This window comes from Haliaeetus albicilla, chromosome 27 (genome assembly GCF_947461875.1).
Source record: "Haliaeetus albicilla chromosome 27, bHalAlb1.1, whole genome shotgun sequence".
Taxonomy (NCBI): domain Eukaryota; kingdom Metazoa; phylum Chordata; class Aves; order Accipitriformes; family Accipitridae; genus Haliaeetus; species Haliaeetus albicilla.
In genome coordinates this window covers 5,871,958-5,896,186 of record NC_091509.1, presented here as the reverse complement: position 1 = coordinate 5,896,186, position 24,229 = coordinate 5,871,958, and the positions used below count along the sequence as shown (strand labels likewise).

Sequence of the window (24,229 nt, the reverse complement as noted above, 5' to 3'; positions counted from 1 at the left end):
GAGCCAATTGCAAAGGCAAAGATGACACTAAAGGCAGAGCCACCAACACTTCTGGAGTCTCGACATAAAAGCATTAACACTACAGACAGAGTATTGGCCTGGATGCCTGAGGGACGCAGCTCCACAAAATCTGTCTTCACAAACAGAAGTGTCTGAAGAAGGAAAGCACTCAGTTGATAACGCAACCTTGAAGGCTTCATTTCAGTTCTTTCCACCAAAATGTAGTCAATGTTTTGGATAAAGAGAACTGGATTGAAAGCATACTGCAAAAATTCAAATTAACACCAGTGTCTAACTCTTGAAGCTTAAAAAAAATTCTTTTGCATAGGTTGCAGAAGAAAATACAGTTGTTGCTTCTAATTTCTTACTTTTCTTACTCCCAGCAAAGGATCCTCTCTGAAAGGTTTTGCCTTATCTGTTATTAAAGTGCATTTCTAGAATCATAAGGATACTTGTGCTTGGTTTATTTACACTCCAGCTAGAGGAGGCCCTGCATAGTGGAATGAATAAGCTGCTGAAATCATCCTGAGGAGGCTTTTAGATCACACCTATTTATATTTGTACCCAAGATATTTAGGAATATATAACTCTTAACTCTTTTCACATGCACCACACATGGCCCCTTACAGATTCCCTGTCATTAATGCTTGTTTTTTATTCAAAGTAGTATTATTTCACAAATGACAAAATGCTTTTCCCAGCAAAGCAATCAGGCTGGGATCTGCTACTCTCCAGAGTAAATTTTTGAAGCCATAACATGTTCCTTAGAAGGGAACCCTAGAAGGGTTTCATGTGAGAAACAAATCCAAAAGAGCAAGCCACGGCATAGCCTTGGAGATGTGTGCCAGGCCCTGTCCAGGCGTTAGCGAACACAGTGTCCTGCCTTGGACAGTGGTGATCGTTGCCAAAGACATTACGTAAAATGGGAGAGCCAGACGATCGCACGGGAGGAGACAGAACATCAAGAATTATATGAAGCTCCTCTACTTAATATGCGTGGGATTGTACGGAAAAGTATCTTCTTTCAACTCTTCCCACGTAAGAAGCCAACAGATTGTAATTAGCTTCGATTCACAAAGCCTTGTTGCACAACCCCTCTGCCCACTGCTAACTACCTCCTTGGATAGAGCATCTGCTGCTGGCAGGTAAGCCCGAAGGGACTCTGACATGGAAGTGGTGATGAGTGATGTGCCAGATACCTGGGCATGCCAGTTCTGAACAGAGATGGGGACTGTTGTATTTCCTTGGCATGACTGCTCAGGTTTTCAATATAATGCCCCACTACTTGTGAAAATTGGTTGTGCTGGTTATGACTTTGAGTCCACCAGACACAAGTTTAAAAAAGGGGGGGCGGGGGGGGAGGAAATCCAGCAGCAAGTGGTCATGCCTGCCCAGATTACCAAATTCCCTTTGGTAACCTAATATACACACACTGGCATAAATGGTACTTAACTGAGGGGGGGAATAAGAAAAAAAAATCAGAGCTTCTGGTGAATTAGATGGAGTTCAACACAGCCCTCGTCTGTCACTGTTCAACGTTTAAATTTTACATGAAGGAAGAAGTTCAGGAAAGAAACAGCTCACCTTTCTCTCAAATCTGAGATGCAGTCTATAGTCAGTGATGTCTCGTGTCTTCTGAAGTGATTCTGAAATCTATCCACCCACCGGCTCTTCCCAGGGGCACCCAGCCAACAGCACTTTTTTTCAACTTGGAGTGACTGTCAGTTCAGCAGCACATAAAGAGAACAAACTCACCAGCACATTTTCAGGTATTTAAATATAAAACCAGACTGCCCACTCTTATGTGTTACCAACATTCCTCCAAACGGCTGAGCCTTAAGCAAGAATGGATGATCCATTCTAGAAAGGACACTTTGACACTTGGGAAACACAACATTTTGTATAAAATAACTAACAAGAATCACTTCTACGCCACTGTGTCCCTCTGACACATAGACCAGGCCTGAAGGTGTATGGTTGTTCAACAATCCATTCTAAACTGTTCCTTTCCCAACCCAGAGGCAGGGCGAGCTGTGTGCCTCCAGCACTGATGCAGCAGAGCTTGCGTGCAGACACTGACCCTTCACGTGGCAGCACAGCCACTGCACCCGCGTTTGGGCTCGGTACGCAGGGAAACGGTGTCCCAGATGAAGGTTCCTCAAGACATTGCAGTCTGTCACCATCCCTTGTTAAGCAGGCGATGCAACATACAGACTGACAGACAGCCAAGTCTTTCCCTCTGGACTTCAGATGTTGCTGTGATACTGCTGTGAACCAAGACCAAGTTAAATAGGATCTGTATCCAAACTCTGGATCCTCTTTCTGTCATCATTCTTGAAAAACAGCTGTTTCTTGCCTGACCAGAAAAGCAGAATAGTACCTTGCGCTTATTTTTCTTCCTAGCTTCATTATATCTCGGCTGTTGAACAAAGTGGCTGGACAGAGGATTCTGCAAAGATCCAGTGGATGCTCGTTCCAACAACAAATCAAAGCAGCTAGACAAGTCAATTTTTTGCCAATCAGCCAAAGCCCATACCTCCTAATTTTAGCAGATTAATTTTACACATGAAAAGACAGTTGCTGTTTCTAACTATATGTCTTAACAGTGCAGCAAGCAGCAACAGGCAAGTGCCATACTAGATCAAGGACTATCCCAAGCTTATCTGTACATGCAGTCAGATCTGCTTGGTTGGAAATCTCCTGAGACAGGTTTGCTTGTGAGTTTTTCCAAGAACTTCTTGAGCTAAATAAATGTCACAGAATTAAAAGGACATCTGAATTTCAGTATTTTGGAACTGGTGGTCCAGTGTTATTACCATTAATGTGGTATTGCCATCAATGTGAGCAATGCGATGCAAAGGAACATGTAGTATTTTATTACAGGAAAGCTAGGTACAATAGCTCACATGAATAAGAAGCACTAGAATATATAAACTTTGGAAATCTTGGTAATTTATTGGTGAAATTGCTTACTAGAATAGTAAAATCTGAAAGGTAATGAGATTTTGATAGAATACGATTAAACAGATTTAAAAAATACTTGCTTGAATTGTCCACAATAGTTCAGTCTGTCCATGTTCACATCCTTGTTTCATTATTTGCAAGCATTTGTGAAACCATAATTTTTTCAGATGAATAACTGGGGACCAATAGGTCTTACCTACAGCTAGCAAATCTGACGTTCAGCATGAACAACTGATATCACAGCAACTTTGATCAGTTTGCATTCCCCCCATAGGCTGAAACTATTTTCAAAGCTATTTGATGAGTGTTTACCAATCTATTTCCAGGAATGTGTCAACAAGAGAGAAGGAAAAAATTGTGGTGGTTAATTTGAGCCAAATCTATCATTATGGATTGTGGACTGATTTTATGATACAATTAATGTCATTTGCTATTTTCCTGGCTCAAGTTTATCATCAACAGATAATTCTTTGAAATCTTTGAGACCTTTCCAGAACACACTGCAATTCTTTTTCTGTGGTTTATTCCTATGCACTCTTTTCTATGACATATGCTTAAACTTTTCATTTGAATCACCAGTTAGGCCTGTAGTAAACTTATGAAAATGCAATTGCCCTTTGGGGGAAATAATAGCCAAAAGATTTCAATAAATAGCCTTAATAAATTCCATAAGTAGATGTAGCATTTTCATCTGAAAAGCAGAACAGCTTGTATCTGGACCTCAGAGAAGCTGAAACTCATTTTGGCTTTTCACTTTGGCACTTTAAATGAGAAGAAGGTGTCAAAAAGAACAAGAATAAAGCAACAAATGAGGAAAAAAAAAGAAACTACAGATCAGAATCTGTAAGGCAAAATGTAAAATTGCAATAGTAAAGTCGTAACTTGTAAATCCATTTTCCAAATGTACGAAATGTGCTGTCTAGACAGGTAACTACAGAGGATCTCCCGTTGCAGCCATTATATGGATTGTGACAAGAGCCAAGAAACAGGTCAATATTCTGAATGCTTTAAAAATAATTTCCTTTGCAGCAATTCTAAAAAGTGCAAAAACCTTGGAAAGATGACAGTGGCGCTCTAATCATGTATCTCATTTTTACAATAGGTCTGGAATTGGTGTCAAGTCAATTTAAAGGCAACATAAAACTGGATTCAAATGTTATAGTAGGCTCAGCCTCTTTAACAGATTATAATGTATCTCAGCAATGCCTCGTAGCTTAGTTTAATCTCTACATGATAACTGTTTACTGAAAGAAGAGAATACACTTCACATATGAATATTTTATGAATATTTTAAAGCTCATAAAATAAATATTTAATATAATTAATAGATAATGTCCAGCGCTCACATCTATCACAGGAATCCCATTTCCCCTCTGTCCAGCACCCACCTGTCCTGACCTAAAATGGTCTATCTAATTAAATACCGAGAAGAAACTGCTGAAAGGCCTTAATCATGGTTGGGCGCAAATTCATTCCCTTGAGCCTCCTAAAATTTAGTTTTCTAAAAATGCAGATGGGCACCAAGCAGGGGAAATATTAAGAGAGCCTAAATAGCCCCAAACTGGAGCAGGGATGCCTAGCAGCCCCAGCACAGTTTGCCTGTCCTCCCGGTCTCCATTCAGAGAACATTTCTGCTTGCACACCCACGCTCCCCCAGCTACCGAGCACCAGGGCACGCCGAAATCCCGGGCAGCCGCCTCCCGCCCCGGCTGCGGACCTGCCGGAGGGCGGCCGAGCATCCCTCCAGCCAGGCTCCAGGCCAGCTGCGGCTGCTCCGCGCCACCGAACAACCTCGCCTCGGGGCCTTTCCAACGGCGGACTAGTTTTGCTCTGTGTTTTATGGACCCAGCGTGTCTCTCGTCAGAGTTTAAGTTGTGTACATAACTCATGCTGACCTCTTCCTTCTTCACCGAAGCACTTGTCCGAGCCAGATATCTGTCGGGCGTCACAAGGCTGCTTATTTGACGCACTATTTTTAAATAACTCACAAATATTTAAACAACATTTCTATCGGTATTACATGTTTAAAGACATCCAGAAATGTCAAGAGTACCCAAGCTGGTTGGCCCAAAGCGAGCGCAGCACTGCAGCAGCTTATGGAGTGGCCTGCGACTCACACCAGCTTATACAAAGCCCCTGGCAAGCACCTCGGAGGCTCTCAGCACCCTGGCTAAAAGTCCTTTGTGAGACAAGCTAGGTACTCACAGTGCAACTGCCTTGAGACACCGAGCCTCAATCGTGGTTTAGTCATGATTTGCGTTTTAGGGGATAACAAAGAACCCAAAGTCACTACTGAAGACATCAACACTCAACTTTGGTTCTGTGACCTCTGTCAGGTCCTTCAACTTCTCCCAGCTCCTCTCCCAGTGGAGCTGAAAGCACCCATTCTGGCCAACAAACCTTTGCCAGTTCTAAGAAAGGCTCTAAGCCTAGGTCTGAAGACCTACTGAGCCAATGGTCCTACCTCACAACAGCGTGAAGTAAAGACAAAAGCCCAGTTGGATTTTAATTCTAATTTAGTATACATTTAAGATACATGGCTGTATCTTCCATAATATCTCCAGTTGACCACAAGGTCTCCACTACCACGTGATGGGTGTAAAAGGCATCCACTATCCAGGCACTACTGCAAACCAATTTTATAATCAGTTTCTGTCTTGGAAACATAGCAAGGCCAGTAAAGCTTGGGTTTAAGACCTTAAAGCCTTTGGGTTGGTCATTGAACTACTTTGCTATAACAGACTTTCAAAACTCAAAAGAGTATTTTACACATTTTGAATGCGAAGAAGATTGCTGTTAAGGTGTTCAAAAAAGAAATACTGACACTAAACCACCCAAACCACTAAAACCCATTAATAAAAGCACTTCAAAGATAAAAAGATCGTGATTTGCTTTAGCTTACTTCAGATTTCAGCAGTATCCAGTCCTTGCCTAAGCCTGAAGTGAAGTTTGGTGACAGCCTGCTTCTGATGGGAGGCTGCTTGCTTACATTCTTGTTTGTATCCAGGCACAACACAACTCCTACCTTACGGAGCCAAACAATTTTTCCTTAGATGGCTTGGCTGTGTAGGCTATTATAGGGCATGGACTTGGCAGGTCACAACAGTATGTGTTGTCCTGAGAGAGGGCTGGCAAGGCATATGAAGCAGACTTCAATTCTTCACTTTCTTTTTTAAGCAATGAGGCAGATAAAGGTGGCTAATTCAGAATAGTTGAAAATACACGTGCCATTTCCTCTGCTTGCTAAATATCCACAAAATTACTTGCGCCAAATGTCATAGGCTAGTGCAGAGTTAGATTTGGAAGGTATAAGGTACATGTTAGCTACCTAGGTAAGGTAACAAGTCAAGTATGCATTCCATATGTACAGGGCTTTAGAAGGATCAAGAAAAAAAGTACGTTATCCTGTCAATACTAGGATGTCAGCACATGCAATCACCTTGTAAGTTGTGCCCTGCAGCAGAGCTCAGTTTCTCACTTTCTGCAAAACATCTTGACCTAATATTTTGGATAATACAAGTCTTTTACATATTTCTCAGTAAGATTTAAATCTGTTTTGCAGAGAAGATACCATCTCTATTCAAGCCACCTGATTCCAGCCACATGCCCTTTCCAACACATTGCAAGAAAAACCAAAACCAGGACACCCTACATATGAAGTAGGAACCCAGATTTCAGCCAAGGTCAGTTGTTAGATGTGCCATTTTCTGTAGGTGTAAACCTGCCAAGAATGAATGGGTAGGCAAGTGTGTACTGCAGTTCATGTGTTGCTACAAGTTCAGGGACATTTACCTTTTCCTAAAAAGCACTGCCACATATTTCAGTGACAGGAGGATTTGTCTTGTCTTCCCACATTTAAGAATAACTATTGCTGTCAGGTTCCAGCTGGACCCAGGGAATGCTGTGCAATTTCTAACTGTGGCATTCAGCTAGTCCTTACCTCTGATAACGCAGAGTGAGGGAGTGTCTGGGCTGATAGGACCTGATGGGTTGGTTTACATCAATATCACTTACTCAACTTCACTATAACTTTTTGCAGTTCTTGTAAAGGAGACGTTATAGAAAGAGCAAGTATTCACACGCTGCCTCTTTTCTCCTCTCCAGAATTGCCCCACTTCATCTTTAAGAAGTAAAAAGAGCAAACGAAGAAAAAAAAGGCACCGCTCCCTTGCAATATCAAGCCAGCACAAGCAGTGACAGCACCCACATGAAATATTTTACCATTAATGGCTCCAATAGAAAGCTTTCTGGATGATCTATGGAAGCCCTGCAATCAGAAATATTATAAGCTTTGCTCAGCCCCATTTCAAATTGATGGTTCTCTGATGAGAGGGGAGTTGCCCTCACTTGTACCATCAAATTTAGAAATCCATTTAAGTCCTTTTGATGTTATTTGAATGATCACTTCTGAAAGGTTATAAAAAATGCAGCTAAGCTGTATTTGTTTTTTCTGCAATGTTTGGAAAGTGTAAACACTTAAATCATCAACCAAGTGCATAGCATTCATATTCACCATACCTTTTAAAAGCATACTTAGCATACCACTGAGAAAGATTACTCTGCTGACAGAAATCAAGCGTCTGGATTAATTTAAAGGAGTGCATTTCACAATCCATCATTCCAGAATAGGAGAACAAGGAACTGCTCAGTTAAATTAAATGGTGACTTACTCTGGAACAAATTAAAGGAAATTCATCTCTGCACTGTGTCTAGTCCAGACGTGTAATTCAGGGCTGAAGCTATTAAAAGCCAAGCAGTCTAGCTGGATTTCATAAAGACCGAATCATTTTACAACCAATATTTATTTATTTGCACTCTTGCACAACATGGGAAGAAGCAGGATTTGTGGCTTGTAACACAAGCTGACAGTTTCAGGCCAGCACTCTTCAAGGACTTTTTGACGGAGAAGAGGTGTGGGAAACCAGCCTGGGAATGGTGGGCCAGAAGCAAAACCCTCCCAAGCCAAGTGGAGAGTAAATACAGAGGCTGCTTGCTGCTCCTGCTGTAGGGTGTTGGAAATGGCAGCAGGGCCTTCTTACAAGAAGTTCTTTTTGTGGGATGCTTTGGTGGCCATCACTGGTTGGATGTGGTCCATGTCCATCAGCTAAAGGGCTCTCCATTAGACCCTGCCCAGCCCACGTCCAGCTGGTTCAATGGGGGCATTTGGGACTGAAGGTTTTTTTTCTTCTGAAAAAAAGGATTTACTTGATAACCCGAGAGCCCACATGCAGAGACAATCAGGCTCAGCAGAACATAGGATCTACTGAGAAGACTTTACAAACAATAGAAGGAATGAAGAAACTTAATAGAAGAGTGTAATATGTAATATACATCTGTGTAAAATTCCTTGTTATACCAATTGGCTCTAGCTTTGCAGATATTACCCAAAGCTTAAATTTCTCAAAGTGCATGTTCAGCCTTTTCTTTTTTTGCCTTTTTTTTAATCTTTAAATAACCATTTTCTATCAACTCTCTCCTTAATTGTCACTTTAAATTTTCAACTTTTTCTCCCTGTATCTGTATTTAACCCAACCTTCTCATAGCAGAAGAAAGAGCAGTTTGAAAAAGAATGCTCCAGTGAGATGCAAACTCCCTTATAACCATTTACTCTTCACAAGTAAATCAGAATGTTATCCTCACAGTGCTATACCTGACAACATTCCAGGCAAAACATTAGCATATTTAATTTAAATTCATTTCCCTAACTAGGTCTCATTTAGGCAGTGAACAGCAGAGGCATACCAGCACAACCAATCATACAGAAAGGCAAATGCAAACCGGCTCTCCACACTTGAAGACCTTGAAACCTTGGGAAAAGAAATGCTTTGAACCAGAGAGGAGCTTAGCACCTTCCAGAAACCACAGGCACCGGTGACTGGGATGTACCCAGTGCAACGAGATGAGTGGTTTCCACTTGGCTTTGGCGGGTTCGCGAGCCAGCGTCTCTCGGCCCGCTAGGTAAGAGCGGTGCCTCTCTGCCGGGCAGTGCCGTAGTGTCCCACCTCCTGAATCCGCAGCCCCCCCAGCACCCATCTCCCTTCTGGGCGTCCCCGAGGGAGGGCTCCTCCTGTGTTCCCATCTGCTTTGCTCTCTTGCTTCCTGTGTCTCACCATGCAAGGCCAAGAAGCAATAGGGCGGGCAAAGCAAGAAAACAAACTCTTTCTCACACTCTCTCACACACACACAGAGCCTGGTGCAGAGGAACTGTCTCGCACCCCCAGACCTTCCGTGTCAGCCTGCAGGCAAGCTGTGGCTGCGGCTGGTGGAGGAGCCTGCGGAGGAGCGAGAACATGCACGTCTACCCATTAGTGACCTTAAGGGTATAATGGGAGAGCAAGACTTCAGCCAGCTTGAAGCATTAGAGAAATCGTCAGAGCATGAAGCTTCCTTTTTCCAGGTGGGGCAGACGCTGGAAGGACAGCAAAGCTGCCCTTTGGACCAGCAAACGGACAAGCCTGAGGAAACACCCGGAGATGAAGTGACTTCTCAATGGAAAGCTGCAAGAGAGTCGGCAGCACTGCTCCAGCTTCTCTCCCTGTAGACTGAGGTTGCACAACTTTTCTCCATGGAAATGTGTGCTTACAGGCCGCTGTGCTTTTGAGAGGCTGTGTCGCTAGGCTGAGAAGCCAGGCTGTGAGTCAGTCCTCCTACAACCTTGCAAGCATGAACAGCCACAAGCTATTACCTAAAGCTTGTCAGGTGCTGCAATTAGCAAACACGCCAAGTGGATCTCATTTGGTAGCAATAGCTTATTCCTCTATCTGCTTCCAACCTGATGCATTTAGGTGTATCTCATAAATCTCATACACTAATCAGCTTGAGAGCTAGTATTTCTGTAAATTCTGGTTTCCAAAGGGTTGTCCTTCACCATAGCAATAGAGGCATCTCAGTTCCCCAGGTCCTCTCTCCATACTGTAAAAAGGACCAAAATATGGGGGAAGGTGGTGTTCAGAAGAGCTATGCTGAACTGGAGAAGGCAGAGTGACACAGGAGATATGTTGCCATTGCACAGGATCACACAGCAGGTGAACGGGCAATGCTGAAAACAAAACCTCCTTACAAACCTCACCCTTTAGAGCCAGCTTGCTGCCGCACACTGTCTTTTCTGAAATCAGCGTGGGATATCATTTCCATCATCTTAGTGGGATTAATCCTTCTCTGTTGTAAATGGGAGCTTCTGCTGAAATACCAATCATTTGTTTTTATACGTTTGGCAAAACACCTTTTCCTTTTATTGTCTTGGCCAAAATCAGCCCAATTTTTCAGCTTGATTGGGCATTTGGCAGTAATGCACCTAAACGGCTTTCTACTGCTGTATGATAACTGAGCATTGGCACAGAAAGATTTATAGCAGTGAGCCCCAGGTAAGGATGCTCCATTTTCCTGCAGACTGATTAGTACTGTCTATTCCAGTGATTTAAGTGTTTTTTCAAAGAACACATTTGAAGAGCTGAAATGGGTACATATTGTCAGCTTCTGGCAGTTTAAGTGCAAACAGCTGCCCTGAAAGCTCTGTGCAGTACCACAAAGAGATGAGCCTCTATGAAAGCTAGTCAATCAAAGAAGATAAATCTTTGTGTCAGTTCCAATTATTGAGATACTCCAGTTAACTCAGGGAATCATAGGCATTAGACTGGCTTTAAATGCCCATGTGGTTGGGACTATACCATTGCTCTTGGGAGGCAATTTCACTGTCTGACAGATCAAGAGGCTTTTCTCAGCTAGTTAATTCCAATTAAGTTTTTCCTCTCAATTTCATCCTACTATCCATTATCCTCAGTCAGCTACCCTTAGCAATTCCTCTTCTGCCATGCTGCTTGTGCTAAGAGTCCTGGAAATGGTGACATTATTACAAGTACCTGGTGATAACACCCATGAGACCTCCTAGCACTACAGCCTCAGAGCAAAGATGGTTTCTGTCTTAAAGAGCTTCTTCCAGCTTCTAAGGCCTTTAAATAAAGCTATAAACATTAATTTAGGTATACCAGTAACCTCCCCTCCCTGTGTTTTGCCTCTTTTGTCCTCTGATAAGCTTCATTTCTTCTGGTTACCCTGACTTCAGATACACCATCTAAAGATGAGGTTAGATGGTGTAACACTAGAAAAGACCTGCTGCAGAATTATCTCCTGATATTTTTCTAGACGTCTACAAGCACCAGTGTCCTGGAAGACATTGCACATATACGTAACATAATACACAAAATATTATTTTTTTCTGGCATACTGCTGTGGTCGTGAACTTTATATAAAGGAAAAATTACAGGGGATTCCATTAAATAATGCCTTTCCTTGCCCCTCCAAAATTTAATGGGAATGGCTGTGCACTGCAAAGTGGATGGGATTCAACAGTGTCTTGTCTATGATCTCGCAATGGGCTGGTCACACCGCTCCCCGGCTCCCCTTCCCTTAACGACACACTCGTCTCTCTCACACGCTCAGGAAGACAAATGGAATTAAACAATCTGTAAACATATTCCTCCAGCTCAGGAAGGTCAAGGGGTTTGTAAGTTTATTTCAAGAAACAAGAGGAATTCAGCCCTTTTGTCAGCACAACAGCGAGCATCAAAGGGTGGCATGCTCCTCCGAGGAAGCAGCTCCCCTTACCGGAGGGTGGGTGGAGAAAGCCCAGGGAAACTGGGCTTGAGGGCTGTCGAGGGTACGAACACCCCTTCAGCTGGGGCGATGACCAGCGGGGAACCCAAGCATCTCAGCTTCCCGGCTGGAGGGTTGCGCTCTTTGTCTACTCAGGAGAACACAGGATTGTGTCAACCTGGCACGTGGAAGTAGCTAGTTCTCACCCCAGCTCTCAGGAGTTGAGAGCAGGAGCCACTGCTGTCGTGATAGTCTTCAGACCACGGCTGGTGGTTCCTGGGGCACAGGTTGCGTGCTCCCCGAGGGCCCTTGCTATGGCTCAAAGCTCAGCTAGGCAGCAGCAGAGTCTAAAAGGACCAATACAGTAAGCACCAACTGTAGGAAATGTGGAAAGCAATGTCTCCATGTGACAACCAGCGTTAGGGCGTGCCACAACTTGTGAAGATCGCCATACGTTCACGTGAGTACAGCATCCCCCCGGTTCACCGCAAACTCGAGCAGTCACTCTTTATAGCATGGAATTTTCTAGGCACAGGGTGAAGCCAACACATATGAGTGAAGGGGCTGTACTGCAGGACCTGGTCACTTTATGGTTTTCTATGTAGAGCTTTTATTATTTTGCTTACTTTTTTTTGCATCAAAACAGATTGAAGAGATGACTTTCTAAAAGCAGAGTCAGGCTTGCCCGAACTCTAGAAAGTGGGCAAAAGAGAGTGTGTCGCATCAGAAAAAGCGCTGAAAACTGATGTTTCCTCTGACTGCACCTGGGGGAAAGCCTGGTGGGCTGCCAGAACAGCAGCCCCACAAGGCCAGCTTCGTGTCATGGTCAGCACAGCGCATCCTGGCCCTGGCACGCCAGGCAGCTCTCGGGGGGGCAGGAGGAGGCAGCCTGCCCTCCCCAGCCTGGCCACGCTCTGACCCAGCACACGGACCTCAGAGCAGACCCCAGCTGCCCAGAAGCTCTTTCCTGCTGCCAGTCTTCTAAACCAGCCAGTCCTCTTTCAAGTGCGTTTTTAGCATCTTCACTTAACCGTCAGTAGAATTTGAAATTGGCCACTGTATGATAACACCTCATCTCCAGCATGCTTCCACTAGTGAATCTTAAATATTCACTAGTCTTCTGTGAATCGTGAGGGCATGGTCTTGGAGAAAGGAGTTAATATAAAGAGGAGATAAGTATTCTACTCATTATCTGCGAAAAGAACATCTACTTTAGCTATTCAAAATAGATAATCAGTTCAGCAGCAGAATAAGCTGATTATGAAACATGTAGGTATTTTCTCTGGCAGGACAGAGAGACATATTACTAAGAAAAAGAAAACTGGAAGAATTTCAGAATTATCTGTTTATTACCAAATAGCTGTTCTTGGCTAGAACCTCCATGGTGGGTACAGCAGAATGTACTAAACCAAATTCGGCCTGTGTTGCACCAGCTAAAGTCCAGAGGAACTGCTCTGAGGTCATCTGAAGTCAAATTCGCAGAACTGGGCAAAAGTCCTGCATAGATTTACACCCGTGATTAATTTTATACCACATGCTGTCCTGCTGAGATCGCAGGGATAAAGTGTGTGCACGGTCAAGTCAAGGTTTGAGCTCCAACCTAGATTTACACCAGTGTAAAGAAAAGCCCTACCAGCCCAGTATTTACGTTATTCAGGCCAAGGAAAAAATGTAGTGGCAGCTGTGAACAGTCTGAAAATCAAAACCCTGATGGGAGGACCTTCACACAGAGGTTTGGGTTGTTGTTGCAGCTGACTCTCTGCATCCCCTTTATCTTTTTTTTTTTTCTTCCCTTTCAGAAATGTTTGACCTTAAATGCAAAAGGATAACATGGGTCAGGAGGAGTGTTTATTATGTATGAGCTATTTTTCTTTCATGTTAGCAAAATCCTTTTGTAAAAGTTGGCAGAAGTCCTTGTTACAGCTAAACTTCAGACCCATGGGTGATCTGGAATTTAACATTATTTATGTCTCAGTATAAAAAAAGCAACGAAAAGGAAGCAAATTCTAAGAAAATAATCAGAACACAGCTGAGGTCTGGTAGCTTTACTTTTTTAAACCATTCAAGTCTATCACTGCCCTCATCTTCACTGATGTCTTATAACTATTCCAGCGGTTTGAGGGCTTCCTATGTAGAAGCTGGAATATTGGTAGAAATTACACATCACACTTATTTCTATGTTGTTTCACAGGCAAGGAGCATGAAGCACTGTACAGATTCAAAGAACTAACTTGCACAGCAGAGCTCCTATTTACAGGTGTGCCGACACTAGCTGCTCATTAACACTAATGCATTAATAGCAGTGCACAGATTTTGCAGTTTAAATCCTTTGCAATACAGGTACGGGGAGGAACACTGAGTGGGGATGAAATCCTGCTGCCACCATCACTGAGGTCCCACTCCAACCTTTTGTCCCCCAGCCCATGGCTTTTCATTGGGTTGGGACGACAAGCAGCCAGACTCTGCAATCCTCGCTCCCTCTACGTGGTACATGGTTTCTCAGCAATTCGCCTCTTGGCTCCAGGATGCTATTTGTACCATAAGAGTAACTGCTGAGTCTGAACGAGAGCTGAAGTTCAGCCCTTGGCTGCCAATGTTGTCCAGGCTTACATCGTTGCAGAGACGATCGCTCCTGAAGGGTGGGGTTGCAAAAGACATTTTTAGGAAAGGGTTATTTATGTTTGCTTATTCCCAGAATGGTCCCACGGTCAAACCCGTACTGGCTGCTCTTCCAAGCCTCATTTACTTTCAATTAACGTACACAAAAATCTAAGGTACAAGTTCTTAAAATATTCAGAAAACAGGTTTGCTTCTTGTCTGTGTTATTTCACAGCGATCTTCCAACAAAGTTAAAGAAGACCACAGCTGCTCCTTATACAAACATGCACAAGAGAAGACACTCTCAAAAACCTTGTATGATCACAGGCAGGGGCCAATCCTAGTGACGGGACAAGCTCTACCCACACTTCTCCCTTGGCCACTCATTCTTCCAGAAGACCTCTCTTCAAACAGACACCACTCCTTGATTCAATAGTTCATCTCTCCAATGCACAGAACATACAGGTGACTAAAATAAGAAAGCAAGCGGCACCAGGCAGCCCCTCCAAAACAGCTCCCCAGGAGCTGGAGGAAGCTGTTATTACTCGGCTTGGGGTTGAGATGAGCTTTGAAGAAGAACACATTTAAATGCACAATAGTTTTCACATTGAGGCGTCCTCCCCCTCCAGCATCAGCAGACATTAAATATGTGCATACTTAATGCTTTGCAAGCTCCGCAGCAATCAGGTTGGATCAGCAAAGGGAACTTGCCTTAGTAATTCAGGTGTCTGTGTAATGTCAGACCCTGGAGGTACAGCTGGGGTGACATTTTCAGAAGTATCTAAATTTCTTAGACTCTTCAAGCTCCATTGAAACTCACTTGAGGTGAATTTGAATGGAACTTAGGCTCCCAAATCTCTTTTGTGTTTTAGAAGGGGTTAGCTTCTGTCTTTAAATTTTGCAATAAATAACAAGCAGACCCTGCTTGGAAAGTTAGGTGTAGAGTAGGAGTTTGGATAGCATGATCATGAGCATAAATGAGCACATTTCCTTTGAATATTAAAAGTATATTTAATGTGGTGCTCAAGGTCACACAGCAAATGAATGGGCAAAACTGAATCATAGCCCTAAGGGCGTATTACTTGCAATCAGATGCAGGAGTAATTGAGTAATTGCACAGACTTAAAAGCAGCATTACATCAACTTAACATATGGCTAGAAAGGGGCTTGGGGAGGTTCAGTGATTTGCTGAAGGGGAGAAAGAGTCAAGAGCAAGGCTGACATTATATATGAACAGCTAATTTCCTTGCACAGGTAACCTGGCACTGGAAAGTCTCCTACTAATTTATACACCATAAAACCTTTAGTGTCATACTTTTCAGTATCCACCGCTGGAAATACTAAGAGTCACCCACTTGAAGGACACATCTTACTGACTGTTGGCACTGTGTTGGGAGAACTGGAGATGAAAAACACTCAGTGACTTGGCTCCGACATCCAAGCTGGCAAAACACTAGTAACGACTGCTGAGTAGGTACGTCCCTGTGCGTGGCAGTGAGAACGTGCCCCTTGGCTATGGAGCTTCAGCAAGAGCTGCTGGCCCAGCAGCCTGCTTACCAGCCCTGCCTGACAACCACTTGCCTCTCACTTCAGCTGTCAAAATTCTATTTATGCTACCGCAGTGTTTCCCATTTCCTAATTTGGATGGTTCCCTCAGTCATTTTTCCACTAAAATGCTCAAGCGTTTTTTGAAAACATCTAAACAGGAAGAGACCTGACCTCTCCTCCCCGAACATTGTGTGCTTTCTTCTCCTGGCGACAGAAGATCACTCCTGTGCCAATGGCCGTGGTGACTCCAGGACAAACCGAGGGGTGGATGCCATACCTTGGGACCGACTGCACAGGGGCTCTGCTTGTGTGCGCTGAAGAGTGTGCACGGCTGGTCTCAAAGTGTTCAGTGGTCTTAGGATTTCAGTCAAAGTCCTTCCTATTCATGCCCAGCATGCCCCCCTCATTCCAGCTCACTGCCATGCCTGACCGTGCGGACGGATCCGGGCCTATGGTTGGCAGGTCATGGAGGAACCACCCCACAGCTCTGAAACCAAAGGAAAAATGCCCACTGACTCAATTGGTCTGATGTTGAGCCAGATACTTAATTCAGGTAGATACTGGGCAGCTCCTCTCCTGTGCGCTTTCACTGGGCACAGAACGGTTTTGGGGTCTGTTTCCACTTGGAGACCTGCTGGCTCTGGGGCATCATTGCTGCCTCCTCATCTGGACAGGTACGGCCCCTGAAGCAGAGCCATCGCTTCCCGCCATCCAACCGCTTCCAGTGAAGGCCCCAGGGAGGAATTTCTCTTTCGCTGGGATGGACAAGCTCCACACCTCAGGAGCCTGACCTGTGCCTGAAGTCCCTTGCTGCTGAGACGAGGGATGCAGCAGGCGCAGAAACCTCGTTAGCTGTGCGCGCACCAAGGCCAGCCCCAGCCAGGCTGCAGGACCCACGGGGGTGCGGGGGGTGCCAGGAGGGGGGACCCTTTTCTGGGAAGGGCGGTGCTGCCCTCGGCAGATGCCGCACACCATGCGCTTTAGATTAGGCAAACTCCCTAGCACATTGCATTAAAACGTTAAAAAGTTAGGCAGCTCTGAAGGGAGAGCCTAGAAGCAAACTGAAGAGGCAGCTTGCCTACAACTAGTAAGTGCAGACTCTCCAGGCACCAGCAGATCACAGCTGCAGGGGCACTGCGCTCAGCCACGGGGAGACCGGCATGAGTCTGTACGAATCCAGCCGACATGGGAGCGGGATGAATGGGAAGAAGTCTTCTGACTTCAGGAGGAGGAGAAGCTAATGCACTTCCCTTCCAGGAGTTTTCACTTAGCCTTAGGAAAGGAGTGAAGCAATGCTAAAGCCTCTGTCAAACCACGCGGCTGTGCAGGCGACAGCTCAGGGCAAGCTGCTAGGACAGCCAGTTACCTGCCTTGCAGCCCCAGTCCCCTCACTGCCCTCCTCCCAGCAGCTGCTCTGGGGCCGGGCTAACCACGCTGCTCTTCGACATACCCTAGGCTTTCCTTGGTGAGTTTTAATTGCCAGGCTCCGGATTCAGCTCTTTCACTGGTGCAGATCAAATGCTGACACATCTGAGGGTGACAGAACAGCACGGGGGTGAAAAAAAAAAAAAGTGAAAGGAAACTCAGGGCCCTGTATGTTTCTGTGCCCACACATTCCTCCTGCAGAGCGCTTGGTTCCAGCTGCCTCCCAGCCCGCGCCTTATCTGCACTCTCCTTGAGAAACCCTAATGTGTCCGGAAATCACATTTAATATATACACCAGTATATATTAAACATACTAGTGTGAGGGCCTTGCAGCAGTTTGGTCATGCTGCGGAATTAATCTGAGATTGGTGATAACTGCAGAAAATTGGATTTATGTTAATTTTTTAAGTGTTGGGGGTTTTTATCCCAAAGACTTGCTGTTCTAAGCCCCAGCCCCATCCTACAGAAGTAAACCTGTTTGTTAGACAACGCCACCCTCCCACGCCACGCAGGAGAAGGCTTCCTTCCTCCCACTCCGGCAGTAGTTGAGGCTCGGGCCGGCAGTCTCACGTGGCGCTGGCTGCTCGGAGCAGGAGCCAGGCTGCGGCTGTCGCCCCGTGGGCTGATGCTGATTCCCCAGCTGCCAGCTCCCACCTCTGCCCACGTCCCGGCCCCGGCTGAGCACGGGGAGCCGGCGCTGGGCTGCTCCCGCCCGCTGCAGGGATGCTGCGTTCGCCAGACCGGGGTGATCCTCCCAGGCGGGGGGACCACAGCCCCGGCCAGCCCCTGGGAACCCCCAACAAGCCACAGAAGATGCACCGCCGCCTCCTCCATGAGGACCTCACTCAGCCTTAAGACACTCAGGCGGGACAGCCTAGAGAAGCGTTTGCTGGTTTTCTTGGTGGTCGCATGCATCCCACCCTTTCTCTTCTCTCCATGTATCCTGAGCATCCGTCCTCCCACCCCCACCAGAACAGGGAAGCAATGGGTTTTTGAAACGCAGTGAGGCTCCGCCATTTGCCCAGAGCTGAAACTGGACTCTGACCCCCCAGCGCGGAAGGGTGGCCCCTAACCAAGAAACCCGTCTTCTCCTCCGGAGGAGCAACCTGCTCTGCTCAAAGCACCTTTTGCTGTGATAGTTATTGCAGGTGGTGGATGGGAATGATAGGGTGGCTCAAGCCTCACTCTCTAAGGAGAAAGCAGCACAGTAAGTATTTTGGGAGACTCCTAATATTAAGGCACAGTCACTAACTGTGACTAAGTAAGATTTGTACATATTCTGGACTGGTGCCAGGCAGGGGGGGGAAGGCAATCCCAGACGAAACAAAATAATAATGTGTTATTGGTCAGGAAGATTCATGTGGTGAAAATTAATAGTAGTGAGTGGTTTGCAGCTATACCCCATCCATCTTGTCTGCTGCAGAGAACACGCTCCTCGGTGTATGTGCAGCACGATGTCTGACATTCAGGTCACAAGCTGTAATTTAAATTTCTCCAAGTTCTTCTTTGTTTAATGTGCTATCAGTTTGGAAGCAGTTCAAGGAAAAATCCCTGCGATTTGTCCTTCTAGCTGCTTTAAACAACTCTCTAGCTTCTCTAATTAGTAGCCTAATCAGTTAAAGCATTGAACATATTAGAGCCCTCCACTATGGTGGTCTGATGAGACATGCTGTGTCCACAGCCTCAGTGGTGACTGCAAGAGCAGAGCTGCTACAGATTGAAAGGCAATGAGGTTCAAAATGAGTTTTCTTTCTAGATGACTTTGGAAAACCACAGGCTTTTTAGGAATTTTTTATTAATTTATGGACTCTTTTGAAAATCCCTTACACCCTGTAAGAGTATCTTCATGTGCTGACATAGCAGGTAGAGCCACAAAGGGAACAGCCCTGTTTTCTGGAGATGGGGAGAAAAAAAGAATTGGATTCATACACACACTTGGAAAAAAGCGTGGTTTATAAAGTTAAAATGTTGCTTTGCCTTTTCCCCTCTTTGGCAGTGGTATCTATCTGACAGGGAACTGCTCATCATGGCCAGCCTGGGAGTGGGCTCTTGGTCTTTGAAGGTCACTTGTGGGGGATGTCCTGCGGCACAGAATTGTGTGAGCCGAGGTTGGTGTGCCGCTGCTGTTCGGAAAGAACTCTACTACTCATAGGCACATACCACCTTAGGTTAGGTTGCTCCCCGCAGACTCTGGGGCATCGGGACTAGTAAGGGCTCCACGATGTGCGAAGGTCCCCGGCTCTGTCCTGCCGGGAGGAGACCGAGGGCAGCCGCACCCTGCGATCCAGGGGGGCACGGGCAGCGGCTCCCTTCCCCGCGCACCGGTCCTGCCTCCCCTCGCAGCGTGCCTGCACCCGCCCGCGTCCCTGCGTGCAGGGAGGGAGCAGTGTCCTGTCCGGGGAGCTGCTCTCCAGGTTGAAGACCAGCGATCAGAGCACGAGATCCCCGCTCAGGCTGGGCAGATCCTGGTCTCAAGAGAAGTGATGCTACTGAACACGAGGAAAGACTACCGCCCTCCATCCCAGGTAACACCTGGATGTGTCATCTGTTCAGTCTGAGATTGTCAAGAACAAGCTCATTTTTGATGGCGGATGAATGCAGCAGAGTGATGCCATCGTTACTTCAACAGCTGCACTTCACCGAAGACCTGCCTGGGTACGGGTGGTGGTGTGGCCTCGCCAGGCTGAGTCTGTACATAAATCACTTCCACCAGGAGATCTTAAATGCTGTCATTCATTTATTTATTCAGCAAATGCATCTCACTCTAATCTCCTTCTAGTCTTTTAACAATATACCCATTTTTTTATAAAGCTGTAACGAGTTTAGAAGATGACTTGCCTATCTCATCACCAGCCTGCCCAAACCCGACCACGTACATATTCTACCACTGCTCAGCGCAATGTTCAATGAAAAAGCACACAAAATTAATGTTCCCCGCGCTGCTGAGCTGATTAAAGATTCAACCGAGATGAGAGAGAAAGCCCAGGGCCCAGCGTGGTTTCCTGTGCACCTATAAATAGCTGTTTGATGTGGTTTAGGTCGGTACCAGCCGGCTGCATGAGCTCTGGCCTCCATTTGCCTCGTGCTGGTGGGAATGGGACTGATGGCAAAACGTGTCCCCCTTGGAGCAAGAGCTTTTGAAACACAGATAGGGTGCTCCTGCTAAATTAACTGATGCTAATGAGGGTTTGCCATTTGCTGCAGTGGGAGAAGGGCCACTGGATACCTGCCAGAGGAGGGGTCCCGTCGGGGTCACCCCCGTAGGCCACCAGCAGGTGAACCTCTTTATTCACCTGTTGGTCTCTCTGACTTTGCTGAATGACATATGAAATCGAGGAATGTTTCCAAAATACTCTAAAAGAAAAGAACAGACATAAAGATGCTATTTACTTGCTTCGGTCCAACAGCGGGACGTTAGGGAACGGCCTCGCCCCCGCTGTGGGTGGGTTGGGTGGGGGTCCCCAGCACCAGTGGCACTCCTGGTCCCCCGCTGCAAACCCAAGCACGCTGTGACATCTAGTGGCAAGTTACCCCGAGAGCCCAGAGAAAGCTGCTTTTGATAGGTCTTCCCACAGTCCCTGTACAACCGGCCACAGACATGTCTGCTTTAGTACACACTCTTCAGACTCATCTTTATGCATAATTATATATTTATGTGTAACGGCGAGTATGATGGCTATTTCTCCTTAGGCCAAGAAGCGCTGGTGAAAGGGACGGTATATCCACCTCGGCAGACAGCTCTCATCTTCCTTGCACTAGGTGGGAAGGTCCTGTCCTCCTGTCCCAGGTAGCCATCGAGTGAACCGCTCTGCCGGCATCACCTCCAGAGCCACGGCTGCAGCTGCACAGTGGCACAGGAGCTAGATGGGGTTGGATACAAGCTCGTCCATTTGCTATTTGATATGGCTTCCAGTCCGTGTCCCCCAGCAGCAACCAGTGGTGGTGGTTGACCAGCTCAGGTGGCCCTACCAACATTTCCCAGAAGCCGAAGGCACTAACAGCCTGTGTGCAGCCGGAGAGGCAGAGCAGCAGCCACAGCACCATGTAACCTTATTGCACATTCACCTCCACCTCCTTCCCATCCTTTGGCAAGGTTTATTTAATATTTCACCCTGTTTTTCAGGCTTTGTTCGATTTCATGCACCATCATCAGTGACATATTCCATATTAGCTTGAATAATGATACAGAAATTAAATCAATAGGCTTTGCCTAACAAATAGAAAGGCCCCATGATACAAGGCCAAGTAACATGAGTCAGGGATGTCACCCGATTACTGTGCTGCTTTGTGAAAGAAGGGAGGAACAATTACCAAATTCAAGGAGTAAAACTGAGAAAAAAAGGTCAAATTTCAAGAGGATCCTCGTTCTTGTGTGAGAGTTCGGAGCTGGGAAGGAAGCGGGAAGCTGCTGTGCAGCGCATGAGTACTTACCTCTTCACATAACCACCCTCTGTGCACCCACCACAAACCTCTATCCCTGCAAATGCCCCGCTCGTGCCCCGTTTCTGGAAGATAAGGGAAGCAGCAGCAAGGTCTGCAGCACCACAGCCCTGGGAAGCTGAAACCAGGGTGGCCAGTATCAACCCTACTTCAGATGCTGAAGGTCGCTGAACCAAGCTGAGACCCACAAGTGGTCCCCAGGCTCAGGAGATGTCAGGCACCAAGTAAAATCCTACCGAGCTGTCAGCAGGGCCTTTCCTTTGTCTTTTGCCTTTCATAAAGCTTTGTTTTAATGCATAAAACAGCTACTTATTTGATATTATTTATTCACCAGAGATGCCAAGTTCCCTTCCCACACCAGCATGCCTTCCAAGAGCTCCAGGTCCTGCCTCTTCCCAGGAGCATTGAGGGAAACGGGAGGAGGCAGAGGAGGGATGGGTACAGCGGGCAGCGTGTGCGCTCAGCCCCTGTTGCACGGGTCTTGCCAGACCACGAAAGCCAGGTTTTTGGCAGATATCAGATAATGCCTACCCTGGAAGCGTTTCTAAAAGGTGGACTTCAGAAGCTGGAATGGCAAATGTATACCAAAAACAACAGCAATCCACATGAAAATGCTTCCAAAACTACCTCCCTGTCTCTTGATAGCTCTCTGACCATGGGACGAGTGCTGGGGGCCGGGGGGTCCCCCTGCTCATGGCCAGCAGCACTGACCCCAGCAGCCTCACGATCCCTCGGGGGGGCCTTTGCAGCACCCCCGCAGGTTTCCCCACCGCCACACACCCCGAACGGGTACTGCCAGGACCCGGGTCACCCCACTGCCCGCCTCAGGCTTGTGCTTTGTGCCGAGCACTTCTACTGGCCTTACAAGCAGCTCTCGCCAGTGAGTGCAACTCATAGCAGAGCAGAGAGAGGGTGGCTTCGCCCTGCCCGGTGCCCCTGTGGCACAACAGCCGTGGGGCCAAGGTGGGTCTTTCCCTGCCGCTGGGCACGGCAGGGCCAGCGGCTCGGCCCCTCCTGCCCTCCAGCCGGCATCCCTCTGGGTCGCTTCCCACCACATTTGTTGTATCAGCACTCAAGTGCCTAATGTTCTTCTGGTGAGTATCTGGCAACGTAACCCATTCTCCTCTTATGACTTTTAGCTTATGTCAACAATTTATTCATTTCCAAAAGGCAAGCAATTTTCCACCTTAAAAAAAAATACATCTTTTCCACCGCCTTCAAGACCTGTGTGTACCAATGGATGGATGCTCAGCCCTGGCCTCAAATGCAGCAAACTAATTGTGTTTCTTCTCAGCTCTTGTGCTTGGCACATTGCCAGGGTGACGCAAAGCAATGAGAAATAAATTGACTCAAAACTTGGCCGGAGAGCATCAGCAAACAGAGGGTTGAAAACTCAGCTTGATTTATTTTATAGAGAGGCAAAGGACAAGAAATGCAGTGTTATTCCCAGTTGTGGTCCTGGCAAACAGTCCTCAAAGCCCATGCGAGAGCAGAGCTGCCGGCTAGGCTGGACAGCCATGGCCCTGGTGGCCGTCTGTCAGGGGAGCGTTGCTGGGAAGGGACGACATGACACTAATTCATTTTCTGAAAAACAGTCACTGTAACACTTCCATCTCCTGCCCAGAGAACACAAAATGTTTTACATGGAGCAATAAAATAAAAGCCACCATCTGACATGTAGACACTTAATACCCTCCTACAGATTCATCAGAGTTACTGTAGGATTTTTTCAGCATTACAAAGAAAGCCTTTGGCAAAGACAGGAGCTAAAGCTGGCCCAGCTGATGGCCAGAGCAATGCCAGGATTGCCCCAGCACGGGGCACCAGCTCCCTCAGGCTGGGGGTGCTGCCGAGGGGCTCCAGCGCTGCCAAAGTTACCTGGGTGCAGCAGGAGCGAGGCAGGAGAGCAACCGAGCGGGTTGAGACAGCAAACACGCTCGACCCGTACCCAAAAACCTCCTCCCGCTCTGGGGAGGACGAGGGAAGACCCAGAAGCGCAGCGAAGCCTGGAGCAGCACCCGCTGCCCCTCTCCAGCCCCTGCTCGTGCCGGGACAGCCACCCTGCTGCTGCAGGCTCATGGCACCCACCCCGAAGGGCTTCCTTCCCCGCCCAAATGGCAGATGAATTCTGCCATTACTTTTCAGGAAGAGGCATCAGCGCTCGGGCTGACTTCTCCTCCGGTGCTGATGTTTTCCCAAGGGCTGACACGCTTTCCCCACCAACCACGCACCGCTGCCGCTTTCCCGGCTCCCGTGCTGCCCGCCACCCCACTCCGTCCCCTGTGGAAAGCCTTCCCCTGCCCCGGCTGTACACGCGCAGGCAGGGACAAGACCCCAGTGGCAACCACTAAGGGTCCTGGCGATCCCGGCGAGGAGCCTCCAGTGCCCTCTCCTGCTGCCCTACCTGCCCTGGGCTGACACTCAGGGTGAGACACAGGATTTTTGTATCTAACAGACGAAACCCTCCATTTCTTGGCCAGCACGTGGAATTTCATGACTAACCACGCGTGAGACCTATAGCAAAATAAACCACACCCACGTACTTGTAGTCATGCATACCCCCCAGAAGGACTTTCCAGTCCTCCCAAACCCAGCAGGAGGCCGGGTTGCCGCAGCCGTGTCCCCAAGACCGTGCCCGAACCGTGCCCGAACCGTGCCCGAA

At 46.9% G+C, this 24,229-nt stretch overlaps 1 protein-coding gene across 1 annotated transcript in view; it reads right to left on the bottom strand.

The window, feature by feature from the left end:
- Positions 1-24,229, bottom strand: part of LOC104321297 (rho GTPase-activating protein 7-like) — a 55,123-nt gene that overhangs the window by 30,045 nt on the left and 849 nt on the right. The gene's annotated exons all lie outside the window — the stretch shown is intronic.